This window comes from Bos mutus, chromosome 9, assembly GCF_027580195.1.
Source record: "Bos mutus isolate GX-2022 chromosome 9, NWIPB_WYAK_1.1, whole genome shotgun sequence".
NCBI lineage: Eukaryota > Metazoa > Chordata > Mammalia > Artiodactyla > Bovidae > Bos > Bos mutus.
In genome coordinates this window covers 34,458,532-34,475,036 of record NC_091625.1, presented here as the reverse complement: position 1 = coordinate 34,475,036, position 16,505 = coordinate 34,458,532, and the positions used below count along the sequence as shown (strand labels likewise).

The 16,505-nt window shown below is 39.6% G+C and overlaps 1 long non-coding RNA gene across 1 annotated transcript in view; it reads left to right on the top strand.

The window, feature by feature from the left end:
* LOC138989211 (uncharacterized) overlaps positions 1-9,079 on the top strand; it is a 31,296-nt gene extending 22,217 nt beyond the window's left edge. The window contains exon 4 of the long non-coding RNA XR_011465466.1: positions 6,977-9,079. This is a non-coding gene — a long non-coding RNA (uncharacterized lncRNA). The remainder of the gene's footprint in view (positions 1-6,976) is intronic.
* The last annotated feature ends 7,426 nt before the right edge of the window (positions 9,080-16,505 follow it).

The window sequence follows — 16,505 nt, the reverse complement described above, 5'->3', positions numbered from 1 at the left end:
TGTACTGAATTGACATGTGTCATTGATCCTCATTTCTACACTCTGCATGGAGGTAGCTGTGCTGGGAATGGTGGTTCTGAAAAGCTAAAGGACTTTAAAAATCTACAGGATCAGTGCTAGATAGGGTAGAGGCCAGTAGCTCTGAAACTGGGTAGTAGGAAATAGAGAAACAAAAAACAGGAACTTTGGGATTCTTTGAGGAGCTTTAAACCACTTTAAAACACCACAGCCCAGATGTTTGTGCTAAAGAAATAAGAAGGCCAAGGAGAAAATATTAGTCAGATCTGGGACTTCATTCATTCCAATAACATGCCTGGCAGAGAAATCACTATCCGTTTTGCAACATAACCTAGGGCAAGTCTGGGCAGGCTTTGGGAGGGTAAAAAGTTGCCTTCCACAAACTGAGCTGGCTTGCAAAGCAACCCACACACATGCCCCACACATGGAATCCTCCTTCTTTCCTTTTTCCTATCCTCTTTTCATTCGTCCTTCATCCTTCCCTCCCTCTATTCTCTTCTTCCTCCTTCTCCTTCTCTCTGCTTCCATCCTCCTTCTCCACATTCTCCCTTCCTTCTCTCTCTCTCTCTATCCTTCTCCAGAATAATCTGTGGGATTGTGGAATGTGTTTGTCAGACAAGTGCATCAGGGAAGATTAAGAATAAGACTGAGGCATGAGTCTTATGGTCATCATAAGCGCTTGAGCTTCTATAAACCTTAATCATTTATTTTATCTAAGCAGTAAAATGTTGGTCTTTACTAATTTGTAGTTCAAGTACACATATTAATAAATGTCCTTGTGTGTATGTGTGTACATGGAAGTGTATATATCTGTGGGTTTGTCTTTATATAAACACTGATGGATATTTTTCCAAATGTACTGGTGCTGACCTTTATTTTGTGTTTAAGCAGAAGGAACTTTATGTTCTACTTTTCCTCTGGAGAGATGGAAAGACTACTAAGGGTGGTGGCGAGGGGCAGATGGAAGACATCTGAAGATGAGAATATCTCAGACTGAAGGCAGCCAGTCTACAAACAAATGTTGCTGTTGTTGTTACTGTTAAGTTGCTTCAGTCGTGTCCGACTCTGTGCGACCCCACTGACGGCAGCTCACCAGGCTCCCCCATCCCTGGGATTCTCCAGCCAAGAACACTGGAGTGGGCTGCCGTTTCCTTCTCCAATGCATGAAAATGAAAAGTGAAAGTGAAGTCGCTCAGTCGTGTCCGACTCTAGCGACCCCATGGACTGCAGCCTAGCAGGCTTCTCCGTCCGTGGGATTTTCCAGGCAAAAGTACTGGAGTGGGGTGCCATTGCAAACAAATGTTGAGCGGCTCAAAAGTAGATCTATCACCACAGCTGCAGCTCCATCAAGTCACCAGTTGGCAGAGCAGAATCTGGCCTCCTTTGTTTTGCAACATCAGCTCACTGTTTTGTTTTGTTTTTTAAATACATTTTAACTTGAAATTGCCCTCCATAACTGAAAGCACCCTTTGCTGTCAGGATTAGTGTTGAAATCTTCCAGCTCACTTAGCAGACAAGATAGTCCTCTCTGGAGGGTCTCTGCGGGGGTTGCTAACCATAAATCACTGCTTCCCTTAGGCCAGCTACCTCCAAACAGCACGAACCCTCAGTTAGGTCAGTAAAAAGGTTTTAAACACTGCTCTGTAGATTGGAATGAACTGGCTGCATCTCAGATTTATCTAGTGAGATTTTTAAAGATATGATCCATGCTCAAGGAATGAGATGCGCTCAGAAATACATTTTTTTAAAAGTTCCTCTAATAATTTTGATGAATAGCCAGGCTTTGGAACCATGACTCACAGCATCGAAGAGAAATGTAACTCCTACTCCTTCCTATTTGCAAACTCCTCTAGTGTCAATAGCAGTGGTGTCCCAAACGGGAGAGAGCCGCCACCAGCAAGCAACACACGGCGCTTGTGAGCACTTGATGTCACACGGCTATTTGATATTTCAAAGGGGTGTTGAAATAACCATATTTTGGACATACTGGGTTAAGGAAAAATTTTATAAAACCTTATTTCACCAGTTTGTTTTGATATATTTTAATGTAGCCACTACACATTTCAGATGACCTATGTGGCCAGCATTATATTTCTTCTGGACTGTCCTTATCTAGAAGGCCACAGCTACCTCAGTTCAGAAATCCTGAGTCATCAAATTCTAAAGGTGAAGGAATCTTGTAGATGACAACAAGCTTTCATTCCATGAATGAGGTTATTGGCACCCAGTTGGGTGCAGTGACTTATTCATGTCCCTCAATTGGTGGTAGAGTCAGAAAGTACCTATCTGGCTCTCCATCAAGTGTCTACTTGACTTTTCCCTCCCATGAGGCCTGTGTTTGGCTGCAGTAGCCACACTGAATATTTCAGGACTCCTCTAACTCTGGGGCACAGAAAGGCATACTAGCCTCAGCCCCTGCTGCCATCTCTGCTCACCTGATCTGTCTTCATAGCTGGTTATTGTTGTTCAGTCGCTCAGTCGTGTCCAATTCTTTGGTGCTTCCAAGTTCATTTCTAAAAAGACATATTTGGGCCTCAAGTTAATGTCTCCCCCTTTCATCATCTCACATTAATTACTGATTTTGACATCCACAGGGAGCTGTGGTTTTAGTAAGGTCTTGGTATCTTTCCAAAGCATGGCTCGGAAAAACAAAAACCCTAACCAACTGAGAAAAAGAAAAAGCAGAAACAAACCCTTTCTAGCTAATTGAGAAGTGTGAAACTTTGAAATTCATTATTATGTTCCCTCCCGACATTTACTACATGTTGGTTTTCTCTAGCATCCAGAAAACAATGTTACTTCTCCAGTTCTAGTGCACTCTTCAGAAGGATCAAGTGCTGATGGGTGGTGAGCCACTCCCTAGCTTCTGCCCTTAAGCTGTAAAAACAAATTATTTTTTACATGGCATCAACATAGCCTTGCTTATATAAGACTTTTTTTTTAACCCCCAAATATTTTTCCTTCTTTCTCATCTGTTAATAAACTATTTGAGAATTTTAAGTAGATAGGTAGCATCCAAAATATTTCCAGAATCCATCACCCTGCAATAGGAATATTTGCTGCTCTGAATGGTACATTCCAGGGACCCACTTTCCCAGATGATTCCAAGCCTGTTGAAGTCTACGTACGTACATGTCCCAAAATGTATGAAAACCTGTTTGTGTATGTATGTGTGTCAAAAGTCTGAAGACACAGGGAAATACGTGGCTGAAGCCTTTGCATTTGATGTATGTTCTTCTGGATTCCTTTGGTTTAAGATGAGCTGTCAAGTGCAGAATTTATAGAGTAATTAATCCAAGTCACTGATAAATTAAAATGCCCCAGGCAAATAAGACTAGGTAAATAAATCTCATTTTAGAATTTCTTAGAACTAGGTCATAAAATGCTTTCTAGTTTCAGTTCATCACTATCTAGTTGAATCCCTGCCACTGGCAGAAGGCAAGCAAGTTAAGTTCTCTTTCCCCGGTTCCAAGGCCCTATATCCAGTGCAGTAAAAATTTCTGATCATTATGCTATTTTCCTCACAAGTTACAGATGTCTTTCAGTGTTGCTGATTCTTCCTGACCATAGAAATATTCACCCTGTGAAAAGACATAAACATAATAATCAATAGATGACTGTTTAGAGATTTTACAGTATCGACACCATCTGCAACAGCAGTCTGCAGCCTATACTTGTACGTATACTGCTGCTGCCTGCTGCTAAGTTGCTTCAATCGTGTCCGATTCTGTGCGACCCCATAAACGGCAGCCCATCAGGCTCCACCGTCCCTGGGATTCTCCAGGCAAGAATACTGGAGTGGGTTGCCATTTCCTTCTCCAATGCATGAAAGTGAAAAGTGAAAGTGAAGTTGCTCAGTCATGTCCGACTCTTAGCGACCCCATGGACTGCAGCCCACCAGGCTCCTCCGTCCATGGGCTTTCCCAGGCAAGAGTACTGGAGTGGGTTGCCAGTGCCTTCTCTGAGTATGTATACTACCATATGATTATTTATAAATGTAGGAGGTGGAAAGAGTCTTTGGCAGTCTTAACTTTGTTGAGGGAAAGAGATATTCTTTGCTGATAAAAAACCTGAGATGACATAATGAAGAAATATGGCAAGACTGGGATGTGCAGTCCTTGGAAGCCTTCTTCCCACTGGCAGGAATTGATGACTCATGATCATTCAGGTGGACCTTCTCTTTGATGAACTGATTACTTCTAAACTGTGGGAAAACTCTGGTGCCTTACAGCTCTAACAATTGCTAATTTTCTTGGTGTATTTCAAAAATGCAAAATCTTCTGTTAAAAGATCTATGTGACCCTTGGAAAAGTCTTAAATGTAGTGTATTGCTTTAAAGATTAGATTGATTAGATTAGATTAGATGTTTAACGGTTAGATTTACATAGATTAGAAAGAATGCAGATGCCACTGTTTCAGTTTTATACTTCTGAGAGGTCTATATCTTTAAACTTTGAAAGTAAACATAAGCAAGATCTCTCCCCATGTACACAGAAACCACCAGCGCAATGTTTTTAAGCTGCAAGTTGGAATCTAGTAGTGAGTTTTGAAATCTATTTAGTCAATGAAAATCTTTCTTTTTAATGGAACAGACTAAAATAAACTGGTTTCTGAAACTTTGTTTTATACATACCTATTTTAGTATCTTTATCATGTATTGTCTACCTTGCTATTATTGATATCTATTTTCTATCATCTCCTCTATCCATATTAGTTTTTAGTTTAAAAAAAAAAAGGTTTGAGAAAAATCTGCTCTAAAGGAACTGTTAGATTATTAGATTTTGTAACAATTCTTATGATTTTCTAGTAGACTAAATAGGGAACACTTCCTGTAAGTCTGCGTATATAATGACATTCTCTTTTTATAACATCTTCCTCCCAGAACTCCATGTTGGATATTTTGGGGGAGTTTGGAGATTTGGGGTTTTTTTGTTTTTTGTTTTTTTTTGCTTTTAAAAACTGTGTGTAGAAAGACGAAAAATACTTAATGCTGAGTCTTAAAGACACTTAGATCAATTATTAGAGGCCTTTGGATCCCGGCTCAAAGCTCTCTGGGCCAGATTCAGCTCATATTCCTCCTTACTGATGCCGTCTAACAGAAGAAACAGGTGGAATCTCAACTGCTCACAGTCCTTGCCTTGGTGGGCACTGTCTGTCAATGGTGCATCAGATGAAAGAGGTTATGGAAGATCAGGGACCTATTCAAATACTGTCCTTCATGTTCATACTTCATCCATATATCAATACTTGGAGGTCAGTAGCCAGTGAACCTTGTTTAAACTTCTGAGCAATACTGACACCAAAGTAGAAACAGAAAATTAAAGTGAAAACTTTATAGTGATATGAAAAGCAGAGCATAATTTCTAAAGGAGTTGATATCATAAGAATTATTGCTTCCCTATACTGTTCTGATACTGAAGTCTTTCACTCAGACTAAAGAATCTGACACTTCTTTCATTGTCCATCCAGAATAATCGAGCTGTGATTTGTCATCTCAAAGTCTAGGCAATAGAAGTCACCTACAGAGATAGAAACCAACAATAATTTATATTTTCTTCATTTCAATTCAGTTCAGTTGCTCAGTCATGTCAACTCTGCGACTCTTTGCTCAGGGAGCACGCCAGGCCTCCCTGTCCATCACTAACTCCTGGAGTTTACTTAAACTCATGTCTGTTGAGGTGGTGATGCCATCTAACCATCTCATCCTCTGTCATCCCCTTCTCCTCCTGCTTTCAATCTTTCCCAGCGTCAAGGTCTTTTCAAATGAGTCAGTTCTTTGCATCAGGTGGCCAAAGTATTGGAGTTTCAACTTCAGCATCAGTCCTTCCTATGAATATTCAAGACTGATTTCCTTTAGGATGGACTGGTTGGATCTCCTTGCAGTCCAAGGGACTCTCAAGAATCTTCTCCAACACCACAATTCAAAAGCACCAATTCTCTGGCACTCAGCTTTCTTTATAGTCCAACTCTCACATCTATGCACGACTACTGGAAAAACTATAGCTTTAACTAGACAGACCTTTGCTGGCAAAGTAATGTTGCTGCTTTTTAATATGCTGTTTAGGTTGGCCATAGCTTTTCTTCCAAGAAGAAAGAGTCTTTTAATTTCATGGTTGCAGTCTCCATCTGCAGTGATTTTGTAGCCCCCCAAAATAAAGTCTGTTATTGTTTCCATTGTTTCCCCATCTATTTGCCATTAAGTGATGGGACCAGATGCCATGATCTTAGTTTTCTAAATGTTGAATTTTAAGCCAACTTTTTCACTCTCCTCTTTCACTTTCATCAAGAGACTCTTTAGTTCTTCGCTTTCTGCCGTAAGTGTGGTGTCATCTACATATATGAGGTTATTGATATTTCTCCCAGCAATCTTGATTCCAGCTTGTGCTTCATCCAGACCAATGTTTCTTGTGATGTACTCTGTGTATAAGTTAAATAAGCAGGGTGACAATATGCAGCCTTGACATACTCCTTTCCTGATTTGGAACCAGTCTGTTGTTCCATGTTCAGTTCTAACTGTTGGTTCCTGACCTGTATCCAGATTTCTCAAGAGGCAGGTCAGGTGCTTTATTAAAACTATTCTCCTTATTGGGGAAAGGAAGGTACAGACACTGGTGTCAGTTCCTCGTAAAACTGGCAAATAAAACTTCTTAATATATTTCTGAACTGAGAAAAAGAACATAATAGTTCTAACTGACAATGCTTCTTTTAATAAAAACAAAGATTATATTTAATGTGATATTTTAGCAATTTTCTCACTGAAAGTGAACAGTGTATTTTACCCAGTTTCTTAGTAATGACCTAGTTTCTTAGTAATTTAATAATGACCATTATTGTCAGAATCTTATAATTTTCAGCAGTCATTGTCAGCCATACATGATCAAATTTAAATATGTCTTTTTCTCCTATTTATAACTTCGGTTTAGCTACTATATTCATATATTTTGTCTCCTATATATAGTAAGACCATAAAGAAGGCTGAGCACTGAAGAACTGATGCTTTTGAACTGTGGTGTTGTAGAAGACTCTTGACAGTCCCTTGCACTGCAGGGAGATCAAACCAGTCAATCCTAAAGGAAATCAATACTGAATATTCATTGGAAGGACTGATGCCGAAGCTAAAGCTCCAAGACTTTTGGCCACCTGATGCGAAGAGCTGACTCATTAGAAAAGAAAGATTGCTGGGAAAGACTGAAGGCAGGAGGAGAAGGGAATAACAGAGGATGAGGTGGTTGGATGGCATCACCGACTCAGTGAATATGAATTTGAGCAAACTCCAGGAGATAGTGAAGGACAGTGAAGCCTGGTGTGCTGCAGTCCATGGGGTTGCAAAGAGTTGGACGCAACTGAGCGACTGAACAACAACTATATATAGTAAACACTGTTTTAATACTTAGCAAATGCAGTTTAATACTGAATTGTGACATTAGGAAGGTTTTTGGCTTTCAGAGAATGACATCTGAAGATTAAGAACGTACAAAAGTTACTACTGTTCTTTCGCACTCATAAGTAGAAACTCTGTAATAGAGATCTTTTACTTCAATAAAATTAAGAACATACAAAAGTTACTACTGTTCTTTCGCACTCATAAGTAGAAACTCTGTAATAGAGATCTTTTATTTCAATACAGTATATACAACAGGTGATGTGGTCACGTGGAAACAGCTGGGTGTTTTTCAATATTATTACAAATCAGATTGTCTAATGCTTCCTTTTCACTGCAAGTATTTGTTAATCTCAGCTCATTTGTGGTTTTAAGTGTTGGTATAGTTTGCTTTGTTTCATAAAATCGTATCTGTTGACTTGTGAGGCAAGATCTCTTAGCATTCTTAGCATTCTCTCTGGTTGCTAGGTCATGGTCATTCTTACTGGTATCCAATAAAAGCAAAAGCAATATGGCAGTATTGCTTTCAAACAGTTATCCACCAAATTATGTTTTGATTATAAACTTGCTTACAGAGAAAGAATATTGCCATGTATCTGCATATGAAAAGAAAGTTACATCTTGACATGTTTTCTAATATTTTATTTGTAATTTCTCTTTAATGTTTTTACTTGTTGAAACATGCAGAAAATATTTGAAAGATGGTTTTTGAAGGAGTTGTAAACAAAGGTGACACCATTATCCCACTTTGATTAGAGCATGAATTTCTGAGTGGATGTACCAATTCACTGGTAATTCTCAAGTTACTTTGTGAGTATCAGTATGGATATTGAATGTATCCATATGTTTGAAAATGTTGCCCCTTTGGCCTCATCAGAACAGAATAATAATTAAATCAAGTGCTCAAATACTGTTCTTAATAAAGAAAGGCAATGCCAAAGAATGCTCAAACTACCGCACAATTGCACTCATCTCAAACGCTAGTAATGTAACACTTAAAATTCTCCAAGCCAGGCTTCAGCAATACGTGAACCGTGAACTTCCAGATGTTCAAGCTGGTTTTAGAAAAGGCAGAGGAACCAGAGATCAAATTGCCAACATCCGCTGGATCATGGAAAAAGCAAGAGAGTTCCAGTTATTGACTATGCCAAAGCCTTTGACTGTGTGGATCACAATAAACTGTGGAAAATTCTGAAAGAGATGGGCATACCAGATCACCTGACCTGCCTCTTGAGAAACCTGTGTGCAGGTCAGGAAGCAATAGTTAGAACTGGACATGGAACAACAGACTGGTTCCAAATAGGAAAAGGAGTACGTCAAGGCTATATATTGTCACCCTGTTTATTTAACTTATATGCAGAGTACATCATGAGAAATATGGGCTGGAGGAAGCACAAGCTGGAATCAAGATTGCTGGGAGAAATATCAATAACTTCAGATATGCAGATGACACCACCCTTATGGCAGAAAGTGAAGAAAAACTAAAGAGGCTAAAGAGCCTGTTGATGAAAGTGAAATAGAATGAAAAAGCTGGCTTAAACCTCAACAATCAGAAAACGAAGATCATGGCATCCGGTCCCATCACTTGATGGGAAATAGAAGGGGAAACAGTGGAAACAGTGTCAGACTTTATTTTTCTGGGCTCCAGAATCACTGCAGATGGTGACTGCAGCCACGAAATTAAAAGGCGCTTACTCCTTGGAAGGAAAATTATGACCAACCTAGATAGCATATTCAAAAGCAGAGACATTACTTTGCCAACAAAGGTCCGTCTAGTCAAGGCTATGGTTTTTCCTGTGGTCATGTATGGATGTGAGAGTTGGACTGTGAAGAAAGCTGAGTGCCAAAGAATTGATGCTTTTGAACTGTGGTGTTGGAGAAGACTCTTGAGAGTCCGTTGGACTGCAGGGAGATCCAACCAGTCCATCCTAAAGGAGATCAGTCCTAGGTGTTCATTGGAAGGACTTATGTTGAAGCTGAAATTGCAATACTTGAGCCACCTGATGGGAAGAGCTGACTCATTGGAAAAGACCTTGATGCTGGGAAAGATTGAGGGCAGGAGGAGAAGGGGACAACAGAGGATGAGATGGTTGGATGGCATCATCGACTCGATGGACATGGGTTTGGGTGGACTCCTGGAGTTGGTGATGGACAGGGAGGCCTGGCGTGCTGCGGTTCATGGGGTCGCAAAAAGTCGGACACAACTGGGCGACTGAACTGAACTGAACTGAATACCTCTGTGGTTAGACTCAGTATTATTAGGAAGATTGTTAGTTTTGATTCATTAGTTACTTGTCCCTCTCTGATGAATTTGAAGTTTTTAAATAGTTCATGTGCTTGAACAGAAATGACAAAATATCAGTAGTGTTTTTCTACTTTTATGTGCTAACTTTTGTGCTGACAGAATTACAATTAAATTCATTGGTTAGAACTCTGGTAATCTCAGATTTTTTAAAATGTCAGCTTTCTACAACTATTGTTATAAATTTGGGGGGGAAATGGCATCTGCAGGTTTTAGCCTAGAGCCATTTATATCCTGGTATCAAAAGAGATTTTAAAATTATATAAATTAATATGTTTTAATACTAAGAAATACCCTTATTTCCTTTATTTATACAGTTGAATAAACTTTTCTGAGATTTATAAAATAATCACATTATGTTTGTTTTTTAGAATTACTCCTGGTCTCCAAATTTGTAAGATTCTTTTAAAATGTCTCATAATCATCTGGCCACTACCCAAACTCTCCTTTAGTTTTGTACTGTGGAAAGATATTTGACCATCAAATAGATCTTCTGTTTTTATGAAGCATAAAGTGAAAGTGAAGTCGCTCAGTTGTGTCTGACTCTTTGTGACCCCATGGACTGTAGCCTGCCAGGCTCCTTCATCCACGGGGTTTTCCAGGCAAGAATACCGGAGTGGGTTGCCATTTCCTTCTCCAGGAGATCTTCCCAACCCAGGGATCGAATCTGGGTCTCCCGCATTGCAGGTGGATTCTTTACTGTATGAGCCACCAGGGAATCCCCTATGAAAATATATGGTTCCCTATGAGGACCATGTATCTAAGAAAATGGTACTATCAAAATAGAAATTCTCAAAATAATTTCAGTTTCATGTATCATATAATGAAGTAATGAAAAGAGACTAACAAACGTGTTTGTATCTGAAACTACAAAATAGAGCTATCTGATCACCCTCCTTTTGATGTATATTATCTAGATTATTAATATTATTTTACATATATGTATGTCATTGTATTAAAATCTACACTATTTTAGAACCAAAAAGATCCTTAGAGATCTTCTACACTGGAACTTCTCAGACTGGAGTCACCTGCAGAGCTTTAAAACTTGCTTAGAGTAGGCATCCTGTAACAAATCAAAATTTCTGGGATAGGGCCCCAGGCATCAAAGGTTTAAACATTCCCCAAATGATTCAATGTGCAGCCTAGTGTAAGAATAAGTGGTCGAAGCCAGTAATTCTCAAACACACTGTGCCTAAGAACCACCTGTAGAGTTTGTTAAAACATGGACTTCTGGTCCTTACTCCCAGAATCTGGGCTTGGCGCTGACATTTTAAAAAATCCCATGGTTCCCAGAGGAGAGGGGTAAGTGGGGAGGAGAGATAAATTGGAAGATTGGGATTGACATATATACACTGTACATATAAAATAGATAACCAATAAAGACTTACTGTATAGTACAGGAACTCTACTCAATGCTCTATATAGGCCTATATAGGAAAATATGCTAAATAAGAGTGGATACCCACTCCAGTGTTCTTGCCTGGAGAATCCCAGGGACGGGAGAGCCTGGTGGGCTGCTGTCTATGGGGTCACACAGAGTCGGACACGACTGAAGTGACTTAGCAGCAGCAGCAGCAGCAGACATATGTATAAGAGATTCACTTTGCTATACACCAAAACTAACACAACATTGTAAATCAACTATACCTCAATAAAATAATTAAAAAAAATTTTTTTTAAGTCCCAAGTTCCATGTACTGAACTGTATCCCCCACCACCTTATATATTGAAGCCCTGACCCTATATGACTATATTTGGAGATAGGACTTTTAGGAAGTAAAGTTCCATGAAGTCGTAAGTGTGGGGTGATAATCCAGTAGGACTTGTCTTAAAAGAAGAGGAAGAGAGAGAAAGTTCTGTTTCTCTCTCTACACTTGCATGTGCCAAAGAAAGGCAGTGTGAGGTTATAGCAAGAAGACAGGAAGAGAGCTCTCACCAGAAACTGAATCAGCTGGCACCTTGATCTTGGACTCGCCAGTCTTCAGAACTTTGAGAAATAAATTAATGTCATTTAAGCCACCCAGTCTCTGGTATTTTGTTGTGGCAGCCCAAGCTGACTAATATACCACGTAATGCTGATGCCAGCAGTCCATGGGCCACATTTTGAGTCCTGCTAGCCTAGGCTGCATTCCCCAGAACTTGTTTTAATTTGCCTGAGGGTACTGCAGAGTGTCATTATTTTTTAACGTTTGCTGGGTGATTCTAGTGTATAGATAGAATTGAAAACCACAGATCAAGCCCAGTTTCTCCAACTTATAGCTAAGGACACTGAGACTCAAAGACGTTGAGTGATTTTGCCCCAAGTTTTAAATGCTGAATTTTAAATTGCTGAAGTTTTCCAAATTTATAGGGGAAAAAAAGAAAATGTATTCTGGGGTTACACTGCTGGCATCTGAAAGACTTAGTCCTAGAACCCAGTACTCTCAGTTTCTAGTATTAACCCATTCATTTTTCCCCAAACAACATTAACATTTGTTTAATTCAGGCAGATCCACTTTCCTTTTCCATGATAATACAATCCAAGAATGTTGTAGTCTATACTCTGAGTCTGCTTAATAACAGTTGCTGTTTGTTGCAACATGCTTAATGACTAAATAGAAGGTGAGATCATACACACACACACACACACACACACACACACACACACGTGTATATGGGCTTCCCTAGTGGATCAAGCAGTAGAGAATCTGCTAGTAATGCAGGTGCCATAGGAGTTGAAGCTTCGATCCCTGGCTCAGGAAGATACCCTGGAGGAGGAAATGACATCCCACTCCAGTATTCTTGCCTAGAGAATACCATGGACAGAGGATCCTGGTGGGTACAGTCCATGGGGTTGCAAAAGAATCAGACATGACTAAAGTGACTTAGCAAGCACGCATACATGTATATGAATATACATGTGGTTGACCTTCACACAATAATATTAATTTGCTCACCGTGAACAAAAACACTGGTACTGTCCTTCTTGTATAATAGCAAGAAACTTAGAAAATTGACTTGTGCAATAGAAAGATGAAAATTTAAGACTTCTGAATGCCTTAAAAATCCCAGGTATAATGTGAATAAATTACCAAGATGAGTAAAATTTTACTGAAGATTTCACCCCAATGACAAAAGTTTGGTTTGGTAGCAATTGCAAGTATGTGGTACTGAGCTTACTTTGCCTAAATCTCAGTGGAAAATTATATCATGAGTAACCTATAGCATCAAATTTAACAATGATAAATGTGCTATTTGGAGTAGACATTTGATTTTTCCCTAAAATAAAGCTTATTTCTCCTTATACATTGACATTCTGTTAGTGGAAAAAATGAATCTTGACATTTTAAAATAAATTGCCATAGTTCATGTGAAATATGAGGACCTCAAAAAAAAGAAGTTAATTGTGCTTTTTTGGTCAATGATGCAGCATGCAGAAGTGGGAGAAATGAAGCTTGGCTAGAAACCAGGAGGACTGACATCTCTTCCCATCCCCGTCAGTAATTAGCACCAGGAACTGTAACAACGACCACTTATGTTAACCTCAGTGTCTTTGTAAGATGAAAGGGTGGGTATTATTCCAAGTTTCTTTTTACCTTCATTGTACAGATCATAAGCACCTCTAAGGAATAGTGCTTTTCTGTCAAACTTTACTTGGGTTTTTAAATTTTGTTTCCATTTGTCCACAAAGAGTAAAAATGGCCACTCAAAATTTGCACCATTCTAAAATAAAAACTAACACAGAAGAAGAAACAATCTGTATTCTTTGGAGTCAGGTTAGAAAAAGATGTTGAAAAATACCATTGGATCACATCAGTTCAGTTCAGTTCAGTTCAGTCACTGAGTCGTGTCCGACTCTTTGCGACCCCATGAATCGCAGCACACCAGGCCTCCCTGTCCATCACCAACTCCTGGAGTTCACTCAAACTCAAGTCCATCGAGTCGGTGATGCCATCCAGCCATCTCATCCTCTGTCATCCCCTTCTCCTCCTGCCCCCAATCCCTCCCAGCATCAGAGTCTTTTCCAATGAGTCAACTCTTCGCATGAGGTGGCCAAAGTACTGGAGTTTCAGCTTTAGCATCATTCCTTCCAAAGAATACCCAGGACTGATCTCCTTTAGAATGGATCACATACTTAGCTTTAATATCAGTAAACTGTTAATTATTCCTCATCTAAAAGATGCAATACATGAAAAGCAGACAAGAATTTCATTGCTTCATACAGTTAATCTCACCAGTATAAGAAAAAGCCTGAATAGCCTGGCTATTGGAATTCAGTATTTATAATACTTGGGCAGCAGAGATGTGAAATGAACATTACAATCTGAAAGCAGTTTCACTAGTTCAACCAATATTGAAATCAAGTATCACTTCCCCAAATTGCATATCCAACAAATGTATTTAGAAATAAACATATTAGTGAACTGATATAAATGAAACTGATCTTCACAATATTTTATATAATTATTAAACCAGGAGAAGCATTACAAACAAACTTATTTTTTAAATCTAATGCTTCGTTTGATTCAAGTGCCCATTACCCCTGTAGAACAGTGGTTCTCAAGCTTTCTCTACACTGGTGTCATAGGGCTTTAAACACTGAGTTATTATGCTTTGATTGGTACAGGCTACAGTCTGGCATCACAAGTTCTAAAAGCGCCCCCAACCGGGTAGTTCTAAAGTACAGCTGAGTTGGGGAACCATTGTTGCGGAGTATTGGTTCTAACTTTGGCTGCATTCTGGAACCATCTGTCATCTTAAAAAGAATATGGGATGCCTGGACTTCGTCCTAGAAAGAATTAAATCAGAATTCTGAGAGTAAGTCTGAGCATTGGTGTGTTTTAGGTCCTCCCCTAAAACAAATAGTTCAGTTCAGTTCAGTCGCTCAGTCCTGTCCGACTCTTTGCAACCCCATGAATCGCAGCATACCAGGCCTCCCTGTCCATCACCAACTCCCGGAGTTCACTCAAACTCACGTCCATCGAGTCAATGATGCCATCCAGCCATCTCATCCTCTGTCGTCCCCTTTTCCTCCTGCCCCCAATCCCTCCCAGCATCAGAGTCTTTTCCAATGAGTCAGCTCTTCGCATGAGGTGGCCAAAGTACTGGAGTTTCAGCTTCAGCATCATTCCTTCCAAAGAAATCCCAGGGCTGATCTCCTTCAGAATGGACTGGTTGGATCTCCTTGCAGTCCAAGGCACTCTCAAGAGTCTTCTCCAACACCACAGTTCAAAAGCATCAATTCTTCAGTGCTCAGCTTTCTTCACAGTCCAACTCTCACATCCATATATGACTACTGGAAAAACCATAGCCTTGACTAGACGGAACTTTGTTGGCAAAGTAATGTCTCTGCTTTTGAATATGCTATCTAGGTTGGTCATAACTTTCCTTCCAAGGAGTAAGCATCTTTTAATTTCATGGCTGCAGTCACCATCTGCAGTGATTTTGGAGCCCCCCAAAATAAAGTCTGACACTGTTTCCACTGTTTACCCATCTATTTCCCATGAAGTGATGGGACCAGATGCCATGATCTTTGTTTTCTGAATGCTGAGCTTTAAGCCAACTTTTTCACTGTCCTCTTTCACTTTCATCAAGAGGCTTTTGAGTTCCTCTTCACTTTCTGCCATAAGGGTGGTGTCATCTGCATATCTGAGGTTATTGAGATTTCTCCCGGCAATCTTGATTCCAGCTTGGGCTTCTTCCAGTCCAGCGTTTCTCACGATGTACTCTGCATATAAGTTAAATAAGCAGGGTGACAATATACAGCCTTGACCTACTCCTTTTCCTATTTGGAACCAGTCTGTTGTTCCATGTCCAGTTCTAACTGTTGTTCCTGACCTGCATATAGGTTTCTCAAGAGGCAGGTCAGGTGAAACAAATATTAGGTGATGTTAATATTCAGCCTTAGGGTGAGTTACTATTACAGAACACTGCCTGAATATTCCCCATGGCCTCCCAAATATGTAAGTATGAAGTCCCATAAGGTTTGTCTTCCACGTTAGTGGAAACCTGGCATAAACTCAGCTACTTTCAGCAGGGCTGTGAGGGGGTGGGTGCATGAAGACAGAAGTAAGGCTATTTCTTGAAATAACAGACCATAACAGTACACGGACATTGGGCAATCATATTCCTGGACCATGAACCTGTCCTCAGAACTTTCTTAACGTAACTCTTCACTAATTGTACTTCTCTAGAAAAAGCCAGAGTTTGGTAAAAAGAGAATTAAGTACTACCTGAGCACCTGAATCGCCCAAATTAAAAAGTCTCAGTAAATATTTATTTTCTAATCTTCTCAGTGATACCCACATTGCTTTACGTTCTCAAAAGCCATGTTCAAAAGCATGCTAATGCAGTGTCAGCAGTGGCAGGCATCTGAGAATGAGAACTTGAATGTTGACATGGCATACAGACTAAATTTGCAGAACACATGAAGGTGGGAGGTAGAATTATTCAATTACCTCGATGATACCTAACATGTCAAGGTAAAAGGGCCTCACTTAACATGTGATTCTATTAAATTTTATTGTGCAAAGTGCTGAAAAAACTATAATGGGAATAGGCTGGGAAGAAGTACTTTGGAGAAGACATGAAAAAGTCTTTTCTGCTTTCGAGTTTTAGTAGGTTACAACATAGGAGTCAATAGGGTGACATTGCTCCCATAATAGTTCCTAGGATTTACTTGGGAAAATACAGTAATTAGAACAAAGCCATTAAACATTTGTGTTATTTGAATGAAACCTTGAATTTCATTTTTGGGGGTCAGATTTTGAAACGAGCAATGGCAAAGTAAACCACCTTCCAAGGGCTTTCAGAAAAGAGGAG